Consider the following 11833-nt stretch of genomic DNA (forward strand, 5'->3'; position numbering starts at 1 on the left):
TGCCATAAGAAAGTGGCGTTATCATTGTTAACTCTACATCTTTTGGTCTCAATGTTATGGATGTGAGTATCATCACAGTAGAGATTTAATATAAACAAGCCCCTCAAATTGGGTGCATGACCATAAAAGATATTACTCATATAAATAGAACAACCATTATGCTCAGACTTAAATGAGTAACCGTCTCACAATAAACAAGATTCAGATATAATGTTCATGCTCAACACATGCACTAAATAACAATTATTTAAGTTCATAACTAATATTGATGGTAACTGAAGTGAGACCGTGTCGACGGCGATCACATCAACCTTGGAACCATTTTCCACGTGCATCGTCACTTCATCCTTCGCCAGCCTTCGCTTATTCCGCACTTCCTACTTCGAGTTGCAAATGTGAGCAACAGAACCGGTATCAAATACCCAGGCACTACTACGAGAGTTGGTGAGGTACTCATCAATAACATGTATATCATATATACCTTGCTTGGCGTTGGCCGCCTTCTTATCGGCCAGATACTTGGGGCAGTTGCGCTTCCAGTGTTCAGTTCCCTTACAATAATAGCACTCAGTTTCAGGCATTGGCCCAGCCTTGGGTTTCTTCGTCGGAGGGGTAACAGTTTTTCCACTCTTCTTGGAGTTACTCTTCTTGCCTTTTCCATTCTTCTTGAAACTAGTGGTCTTATTGACCATCAACACTTGATGTTCTTTTTGGATTTCTGACTCAGCGACTTTCAGCACCGCAAATAACTCGTTGGGTGACTTATTCATCCCTTGCATGTTATAGTTCAACACAACGCTCTTGTAGCTAGGTGGCAGTGATTGAAGAATTCTGTCAGTGATAGCTTCTTGCGGGAGATCAATCCCTAGCTCAGCTAGACGGTTTGATTACCCAGACATTTGAGCAGATGTTCACCGACACACGAATTCTCCTCCATTTTGCAAGCATAGAATTTATCGGAGGTCTCATACCTCTCGATCCGGGCATTCTTCTCAAAGATAAACTTCCACTCTTGGATCATTTCATATGCTCCATGACGTTGAAAGCATCGTTGAAGTCCCGGTTCTAAGCCATACAAAACTGCACATTGAACTAGTGAGTAGTCATCCTTACGAGCTTGCCAAGCGTTCAAAACATCTTATTCATATGTAGCGGGTGGTTCATCTCCTAGCGCTGCATCAGGAACATAATTCTTTTGCCCAGCTTGAAGGATAAGCCTCGGATTTCGAGCCCAATCTACAAAGTTGCTACCATCATCTTTCAGCTTAGCTTTCTCTAGGAACGTATTGAAATTCAGGGTTGCTACTGCACGAGCCTTTGATCTACAACATAAAATTTTGCAAAGATTACTTAGACTATGTTCAAGACAATTGAGTTTAGAAAATCATATTACTTATAAACTCCCACTCAAATAGACATCCCTCTAGTTATTCGAGTGTCACATTATCCAAATTCACTAACTCAAGTCCGATCATCACGTGAGTTGAGTATAGTTTCAGTGGTGAACATCTCCATGTTGATCATATCTACTTTATGATTCATGCTCTACCTTTTTGTCTCTTGTGTTCCGAGGCCATGTATGTACATGCTAGGCTTGTCAAGTTCAATCTGAGTGTTCCTCGTGTGCAACTGTTTTGCACCTATTGTATGTGAACGTTGAGTCTATCACACCCGATCATCACGTGGTGTCTCGAAACGACGAACTGCCGCAACGGTGCATAGTCGGGGAGAACAAAATTTGATCTTGAAATTTTAGTGAGGGATCACCTTATATTGCTACCGTCGTTAAGGTGCATAAAAGGATTAACATCACATGCAATTCATAAGTGACATGATATGGCCATGATCTTGTGCTTCTTGATCTACATCACCAAAGCACCGGCATGATCTTCATCGTCACCGGCGCCACACCATGATCTCCATCATCATGATCTCTCCATCATTGTGCCGCCATCGAGGTTGTCGTGTTGTCTATGCTATTACTACTAAAGCTACTACCTAGCAATATAGTAAACGCATCTGCAAGCACAAACGTTAATTTAAAGACAGCCATATGGCTCCTGCCGGTTGCCGTAGCATTGACGTGCTAGTCAATATTTAACTATTACAACATGATCATCCCATACATCTAATATATATCACATCATGTCTTTGGCCATATCACATCACATGCATACCCTGCAAAAACAAGTTAGACGTCCTCTAATTTGTTGTTGGATGTTTGACATGGCTGCTATGGGTATCTAGTATGACAGCATCATACTTGTGCAAAGCCACAATGGTGATATGCAAATTTCTGTTTCACCTTCTCCAAGGACCGCCTCGGTCAAATCCGATTCAACTAAAGTTGAAGAAACAGACACCCGCCAGTCATCTTTATGCAACAAGTTGCATGTTAGTCGATGAAACCGGTCTCTCGTAAGCATACGAGTAAGGTTGGTTCGGGCCGCTTCAATCCAACAATACTGCCGAATCGAGAAAAGACTAAGGAGGGCAGAAAATCGAACATCAACGCTGACAAATACTTGTGTGTTCTACTCGAGATTTCATCTACGCATGAACCTAGCTCATGATGCCACTGTTGAGGAACGTTGCATGGGAAACAAAAAAATTCCTACGCACACGAAGACCTATCAAGGTGATGATCATCTACGAGAGGGAGATCAGATCTACATACCCTTGTAGATCGCTAAGGGGGAAGCGTTAAGAAACGCGGTTGGTGTACACTACAAGAACACCCCTTATAAAGCAACATAATCTCTGCAACATTTTAACTATCTGTTGCAGAAGTCATAACAGATACACATATATGCATTGCCACATGTGCGTTGCCGCTGCTCATGACCCTCACGTGGTACATATGAAAAAAAAAACAAGGAAAGGAGAGAGAAAAAATAACAAACAGAGAAAAGGAGAGAGAGACGCGCGAGAAACAGAGCCCCAGATTCATCTATATGAAATTGCCGCCACCCACCGCATCGTCTGCCTCCTCCGACCCACCTTGCCGCCGGCCGTCCGCCTCCCCTCCTTCCACCTCGCAGCATTGGAGCCCATCGGATTAACTACACCGCTTACCCACCCATCACTCTCGCGTCCCATCTCTCTCTTCACGCAGCTACTTGTTGCGGCACCTGCGGCGGCTGATTCCGGCGATGGTTGCTGAATCCCTAGGCCCCCTCGCACCCCGACGGCCTCCCGTCCAGATTGATCCGGCGCTCGTGGGCACAAGGGTCCACCCACGGCCTCCCCCCATGGCTAGGGTTTTAGGCGCCGGCTCTGGCACCGATGGGCGATGTCTATGTCATACTCCTCTCCTCCGGTGAGGACATGCCCTCCCCTGCCTTCATCCGCTCTCTCTCTCTCTTTATCTAACCTCGGGTCTATTCAATCACACCTGCATATATAATATTAAATATGCTCAGTTTCAGTTACGGTTTTAGGACAATAAGATTGAACTGATGTGTGGTAGGCCCTTCAAATTTTGATACTCATTTGCAGTGCAATACACATTACCTGACACTTGACATTGACGTTTATTAGTTGCGCTTGGTAAATAGAAGTGTTAATCTGGGGATCTTGTTATCCAAACCTTAACATGAAAAACAACACGTTGAATGATGGGATCGAGCTATTTTAGCCAGCTGAGATTTGTTGGAGATATGCCCTAGAGGCAATAATAAATTAGTTATTATTATATTTCTTAGTTCATGATAATCGTTTATTATCCATGCTATAATTGTATTGATTGGAAACACAATACTTGTGTGGATACATAGACAAAACACTGTCCCTAGTAAGCCTCTAGTTGACTAGCTCGTTGATCAAAGATGGTCAAGGTTTCCTGGCCATAGGAAAGTGTTGTCACTTGATAACGGGACCACATCATTAGGAGAATCATGTGATGGACTAGACCCAAACTAATAGACATAGCATGTTGATCGTGTCATTTTGTTGCTACTGTTTTCTGCGTGTCAAGTATTTGTTCCTATGACCATGAGATCATATAACTCACGGACACCGGAGGAATGCTTTGTGTGTATCAAACGTCGCAACGTAACTGGGTGACTATAAAGATGCTCTACAGGTATCTCCGAAGGTGTTCGTTGAGTTAGTATGGATCGAGACTGGGATTTGTCACTCCGTGTGACGGAGAGGTATCTCGGGGCCCACTCGGTAATACAACATCACACACAAGCCTTGCAAGCAATGTGACTTAGTGTAAGTTGCGGGATCTTGTATTACGGAACGAGTAAAGAGACTTGCCGGTAAACGAGATTGAAATAGGTATGCGGATACTGACGATCGAATCTCGGGCAAGTAGCATACCGAAGGACAAAGGGAATGACATACGGGATTATATGAATCCTTGGCACTGAGGTTCAAACGATAAGATCTTCGTAGAATATGTAGGATCCAATATGGGCATCCAGGTCCCGCTATTGGATATTGACCGAGGAGTCTCTCGGGTCATGTCTACATAGTTCTCGAACCCGCAGGGTCTGCACACTTAAGGTTCGACGTTGTTTTATGCGTATTTGAGTTATATGGTTGGTTACCGAATGTTGTTCGGAGTCCCGGATGAGATCACGGACGTCACGAGGGTTTCCGGAATAGTCCGGAAACGAAGATTGATATATAGGATGACCTCATTTGATTACCGGAAGGTTTTCGGAGTTACCGGGAATGTACCGGGAATGACGAATGGGTTCCGGGAGTTCACCGGGGGGGCAACCCACCCCGGGGAAGCCCATAGGCCTTGAGGGTGGCACACCAGTCCTTAGTGGGCTGGTGGGACAGCCCAAAAGGGCTCTATGCGCCAAGAAGAAAAAATTAAGAGAAAAGAAAAAAAAGGAGGAGGTGGGAAGGAAGGGGGACTCCCTCCCACCAAACCAAGTCCAACTCGGTTTGGGGGGGGAGTCCTCCCCCCTTGGACTCGGCCGACCCCCTTGGGGCTCCTTGAGCCCCAAGGCAAGGTCCCCTCCCTCCCACCTATATATACGGAGGTTTTAGGGCTGATTTGAGACGACTTTTCCACGGCAGCCCGACCACATACCTCCACGGTTTTTCCTCTAGATCGCGTTTCTGCGGAGCTCGGGCGGAGCCCTACTGATACAAGGTCATCACCAACCTCCGGAGCGCCGTCACGCTGCCGGAGAACTCTTCTACCTCTCCGTCTCTCTTGCTGGATCAAGAAGGCCGAGATCATCGTCGAGTTGTACGTGTGCTGAACGCGGAGGTGCCGTCCGTTCGGTACTAGATCGTGGGACTGATCGCGGGATTGTTCGCGGGGCGGATCGAGGGACGTGAGGACGTTCCACTACATCAACCACGTTCACTAACGCTTCTGTTGTACGGTCTACAAGGGTACGTAGATCACTCATCCCCTCTCGTAGATGGACATCACCATGATAGGTCTTCGTGCGCGTAGGAAAATTTTTGTTTCCCATGCGACGTTCCCCAACAAGATTAAATACAATTAACTTACCAGTTGATACCACTGCATTTTGGCTGGTGCAGAGAGTAAAATATTCTTGCTTTTATAACTTTCTAATTCTTATATTTTAATAGGTTGTTCTCTGGAACATGATCTATGCTCTATTGGATTATTTGTTTATTGTTTGAAGATTATTATTACCTCCTATTGCAGAGGTGTGGATAGATCCCTCGTAGAGTGTTAGTGCTGGGGAGAACAAAAAGGAGCTTGACGTTCAGGTACAAAGAAATCAATGTGACAAGTAAACCTTTTATGCAAGTCCAAAGAACATCTCGTCGAATCCCAAGGACCCATGGGATTTGGAAATGGACTTTGACGATAGCCTGACCCCAGAAATTCTAATTGCCTAGCCACCACATGGTGACACTATGGAGGTTGATGGCGTCGGAGATCACACAAAATTTACATTCATGGTTGTTTGATTCTTGGGATGATCTGTTTAACTTCCTTGAGATGTCTATGAAAAATCTGTAAGCACTCTTGACTGACAGTTCTACAATGCCACTGAAAACAAATTCATTGATGACTAAGAATTATTTCATTGTACATGCAATGTTTCCACTTCATAGTAAAAAAATATCCAGCTTACATTTTACAGAGCAAAGTCTTATAAAAAAGCATCACTTAAAGCATGTGATAAAAGCCTTCAGTAAAGTCCGGGGCTACTGCTAGTTGCTCTTGTATTGTTGTTCTCTGTTTGCGATATTAGTTTTGTCTAGTTATTCTCTGGCTCTGGATATTTTTGTATAATTTACAGTGGTTTCTTGAGGTTAATGTGTATACAAAGTTTTGGCTTTTTTGTGAGAGAGTATTGAAACTTTGTTTGACCGATATGGCATCAGTCGTTGTCGGGTATCCAGAGTTAATTCTGTTTGCTGACAGTCTGAGATGCAAAACTGACTATTTGGTGTAGGCCCTTCCATTTTGTGTGTTGTGTTTGCATGTGATGTTGTTGACTCCGAAATTGTCGCTCTATGCAGCATGTAGTTTCTGCCATACCTGTATGATGTGTCCTGCAAAGTGGACTTCCATATATGTAACCATTAGTCAACATGCATCATGCCTAGACACCACACTGCTAGGGTTGCTTCGGTTAATAGCACTCTGATGTTAGGTAGTACTCCCTCCGTCCCAAAATAAGTGACTCTATTTTGTACTAAAGTTAGTACAAAACTAAGTCATTTTTGAGTCACTTATTTTCGGATGGAGGGAGTACTACTTAAGTAGGTGGATGGACAAGAAACTATAGGGATTGGCGGTTAACACTTGGTCCTTGCGACATCCATATTTACAATTGATTTTCCTACCTTGAGAAATGAGTGTTCTACTTGAAACAATAATGTTCTCACTCTTTTTATCACTGAATGTGTATATACTTACAATTATGTTTCTTTTTATTTTTTGGAGAATGTTTTGCTTGAAACAATAATGCTCTGACTCGTTTTTTTCCTGAATGGATGTGTATATACATAAACACAAAGGCTGTGTTATCCATCTGCATATATTCTTTGTTGATATGCACATTTTTTTGCAATGTAGGTTTTTCCGTTTGGATGATGGTCTTGGGATCACAAGTGCAATAATGTTCTGAATCTTTTCTTTTTTTCTAAATGTGTATATACATACACATGAATGATATGTTATCCATCTTCAAATATTCTTTGTTGATATGTAGATTATTTTATACTGTAGGTTTTTCCGCTTGGATGATCGTCTTGGGATCGCAAGTGCAATATGTTTGGGCTGGTGCCAAGACAGGAACCATTATTGTTCTGGTGGTGTTACGATTTGCCATTGTTTGGGCTCAAGTGTCTGCTGATTGAGGTCAATTTGATTTGTTATGCTGATAAATTGTTAATTGATGCTTTGATTGAACTACAAGACTAACCCCTAGTGTTACCAGGCAGTTTGGAACTTGAACCGTAATGATGCTAGTTGAATTCCTCAATATTGAATTCTTATTTTGTAAAGTCAGATGTAAAGTTGTAAAGTTACAAAGGTAGTAACTAGGACACGTAGAATAGTAGGAATATAGCTTGCTCTTCTTTTATAGAGTAGTAAGTAGGAATGGAACTTGAAGAAGCTTGACTTGTGTTGTGCTATTCTAGAGATGCATGAGACACATGTAACCCTTTTCCCTTGGTTTTGCAGCTTCACGCACCAACTCGATGGTGGGGGCGCCATGGAGCAAGTCGAGTTCATCGAGCAAGTCATGGATGATGCCATGGAAGGTATAATCTCTCCCTCTCCCGGTCGTGCTACTGCTTGTTGTGCCCATGACCATTCAGCCGTGCTAGGTTCTATGCTACTGTCCATGCAAATTAGGATTTGGGGCTGTAGGTTTCAACGGATTTATTTAGCAATAAATAAAATGATCGGTTCACACAAAACAGTTTGGCTGTAGGTGTACAAAATTAGCAATGAATTTCTTGGTTGGTGATGACCATGTAAATTCGTTTCAGTGTTTGGGGCTATAGGTTTGTTCCAAAGGGTGGTGAGCACTTGTAGGTTTATTTGTTTCCTATTGGACGATTGAAACCAACTAGAGCTAAATCTTTTGGTTCAGTTTCGGATGACTAAAACCGTTTTGGTTCAGTTGGCTAACTAATTAGAGAAGAGAAGACAAGTGGTATTGTTGAATGCACATCAGCACTTAGGCTACTGTCCATATAATTCTACTGAGCCATGTTATCTTGTAGTCTGTGTCATATATGGTGGTGTCTCGATTAGTCATCAATGACAACTAACACAAATGTTGGTATCTTTTCATAATCATAACAGGGATGTAGCTCTTGCTACAGTTGTAAGTTGTGATCCTAAATGTAAACTTGATGGTGTTGAAATTGGAATTGAATTTTGAACGATGCATGTCGATACTACACTTATGAAAACTGTAGATTTGGTAAGGTGTCGCAAAAATTGTAGTACTCTTGGTAATGCATAAAAATATTGCATGGCCTTCAACCTTTGTATGTAACTAATATTCTGCCTCTATCACTACTTGCATCAGGTCAATTGTGTGTTAATCATTCATTTTGTTATTATCTTAGTAGATTCGACACATATGTGGATGATTATATGGGTGCGTTCCAAGTATACTGCAATGATGATGATGATGATGTTCTGGTTCATGATGATGATGATGTTCTGATTCATGATGATGATGATGGATGCTTCGAGTTTTAGTTAGTTGTACGGATGTTGTTCCTATTGGATGATGTTCCTCGATTAAGTTTTAGGGATATTGATGGATTCTTTCATTCTAAGTTTCGCTGTCAAGAAAATATTTAGATTATTCATCATATTTGGATGATGTTCCTTATGTAATATCCACTATTGTAATCCAATAGTTTTATCCAATATATGATTTCTTGCTCTCGTGAGTATATTCTCTTCTTTTTTTCCTAAGTTGATAGACATAATTATCACAATTATGTGGATCATTAATTCAACTGCTGGCAATAATAATAATAATAATAATATATGTACCAATACCCGAAGCCAATGAGATTTAGATTCTTGTACATTAAGCACCAACATATAGAAGTGTTGTACTAGTCGATTTTATGTGTTGTACTCTTACAATGGTCCCTTTTACCAACGATACTATAAGCGTTGCATTATGCGCTAGCAACACTGGATAAGGCAACGCATCCCAAACCATTGGTAAAGTCACTAGAAACACATATATGCACTTTTAGATACGGAAAAAAGTGTTGCTATACGTGTGGTCATGTCGTCGTGGTAGTGGAACGTCTTCGCGATCCAAATCGCCGCCGTCCCACGATCCGTCTCGATCTAGCACCGAACGGATGACACCTCCGTGTTCAGCACACGTACAACGCGATGACGATCTCTGCCTTCTTGATCCAGCAAGAGAGACGGGGAAGTAGATGAGTTCTCCGACAGCGTGTCGGTGCGCTGGTGATGGTGGTTATCTATTCCTGCAGGGCTTCGCCTAAGCACCGCAGAAATCCGATCTAGAGGAGGAACTAGAAACTAGAGCAGAGGGTTGCACATGGACGAAATTGTGTCTCAAAAACCCTAAAACATCTAGTATATGTAGGAGGAAGGAGGGGCTACCTTGAGCACCAATGGAATACCCCTTGGGCTCAACCGAACCAAGAGAGGAGGAGTCCTCTTCCAATCCTACTTGGAGTAGGACTCCTCCCCAAGTTGTCCACCTCTTTTGGGTTTTTCCACTTTTATCTCAAGGGCTTTCTTTGGTTGAATAGTCATCCCACTAAGAGCTATTGTGCCACCATCAAGTCCACATGGCCCTCTTGGGGAGTGGTGGGCCCACCTGGTGGGCCCCCGGTACCCATTCGTCACTCCCGGTACACTACCGGCAATGACCGAAATCCTTCCGGAATCCAAATACCAACTTCCTATATATCAATCTTTGTTTCCGGACCATTCCGGAATTCCTCATGACGTCCGGTATCTCATCCGGGACTCCAAACAAAACTTCGGTCACCAGCACCTATAACTCAACTATACTGAAATGTCACTGAACCTTAAGTGTGCAGACCCTGCGGGTTCGAGAACAATGTAACATGACCTGAGACACTCTCCGGTCAATATACAATAGCGGGACCTGGATGTCCATATTGGATCCTACATATTCTACGAAGATCTTATCGGTTGAACCTCTATGTCAGGGATTCATATAATCCCGTATACCGTTGCCTTTGTCCTTCGATATGTTACTTGCCCGAGATTCGATTGTCGGTATATACATACCTATTTCAATCTCGTTACTGGCAAGTCTCTTTACTCATTCCGTAATACAAGATCCCATGACTAACTCTTTAGTCACATTGCTTGCAAGGCATATATGTGATGTTCTATTACCGAGTGGGCCTCGAGATACCTCTCTGTCATGCGGAGTGACAAATCCCAGTCTTGATCAATGCTAACTCAACGCACACCTTCGGAGATGCCTGTAGAGTACCTTTATAGTCACCCAGTAACATTGGGACGTTTGATACACACTAGGAATTCCTCCGGTGTCAGTGAGTTACATGATCTCATGGTCATAGGAATGAATACTTGAGATGCAGAAAACAATACCAACAAAATGACACGATCATATGCTACCCTCATAGTTTGGGTCTTGTCCATCACATCATTCTCCTAATGATGTGATCCCATCATCAAGTCACAACACTTATCTATGGCTAGGAATGTTGGAAATATGTCCTAGAGGCAATGATAAAATAGTTGTTATTATATTTCCTGTTTCAAGATAATCATTTATTATCCATGCTAGAATTATATTGAATGAAAACATAGATACATGTGTGGATACATAAACAAATCAGTGTCCCTAGCAAGCCTCTAGTTGGCTAGCCAGTTGATCAAGGATAGTCAAGGTTTTCTGACTATATGCAAGTGTTGTCACTTGATAACTAGATCACATCATTAGGAGAATCATGTGATGGACTAGACCCAAACTATGAACGTAGCATGTGATCGTGTCATTTTGTTGCTATTGTTTTCTATGTGTGAAGTATTTATTCCTATGACCATGAGATCATATAACTCACTAGCACCGGAGGAATACTTTGTGTGTATCAAACGTCGCAACGTAAGTGGGTGACTATATAGGTGCTCTACTGGTATCTCCGAAGGTGACCGTTGAGCTAGTATGGATCAAGACTGGGATTTGTCACTCCGTGTGACGGTGAGGTATCTCGGGGCCCACTCGGTAATACAACATCACACACAAGCCTTGCAAGCAATGTGACTAAGTGTAACTCACGGGATCTTGTATTACGGAACGAGTAAAGAGATTTGCGGGTAACGAGATTAAAATAGCTATGCGGATACCGACGATCGAATCTCGGGCAAGTAACATACCCAAGGACAAAGGGAATGACATACAGGATTATATGAATCCTTCGCACTGAGGTTCAACCGATAAGACCTTTGGAGAATATGTAGGATCCAATTTTGGCATCCAAGTCCCGCTATTGGATATTGACTGAGGAGTGTCTCAGGTCATGTCTACATAGTTCTCGAACCCGCAGGGTCTACACACTTAAGGTTCGATGATGTTTTAGTATAGTTGAGTTATGTGTGTGGTTACCGAATGTTGTTCGGAGTCCCGGATGAGATCATGTACGTCACGAGGGTTTCCGGAATGGTCCGCAAACGAAGATTGATATATAGTATGGTTTGATTTGGTCACCGGAAAGTTTCGGGCATTACCGGCAGTGTACCGGGAGTGACGAATGGGTTCCGGATATTCACCGGGAGGGGCCCACCCACCCGGAAGTGAGCACAATCACCCTAGGGTGGCGCAGCAGCCCTTATTGGGCTCGTGAGGCCAGGTCA

The sequence above is a fragment of the Hordeum vulgare genome, chromosome 3H (genome assembly GCF_904849725.1).
Source record: "Hordeum vulgare subsp. vulgare chromosome 3H, MorexV3_pseudomolecules_assembly, whole genome shotgun sequence".
NCBI lineage: Eukaryota > Viridiplantae > Streptophyta > Magnoliopsida > Poales > Poaceae > Hordeum > Hordeum vulgare.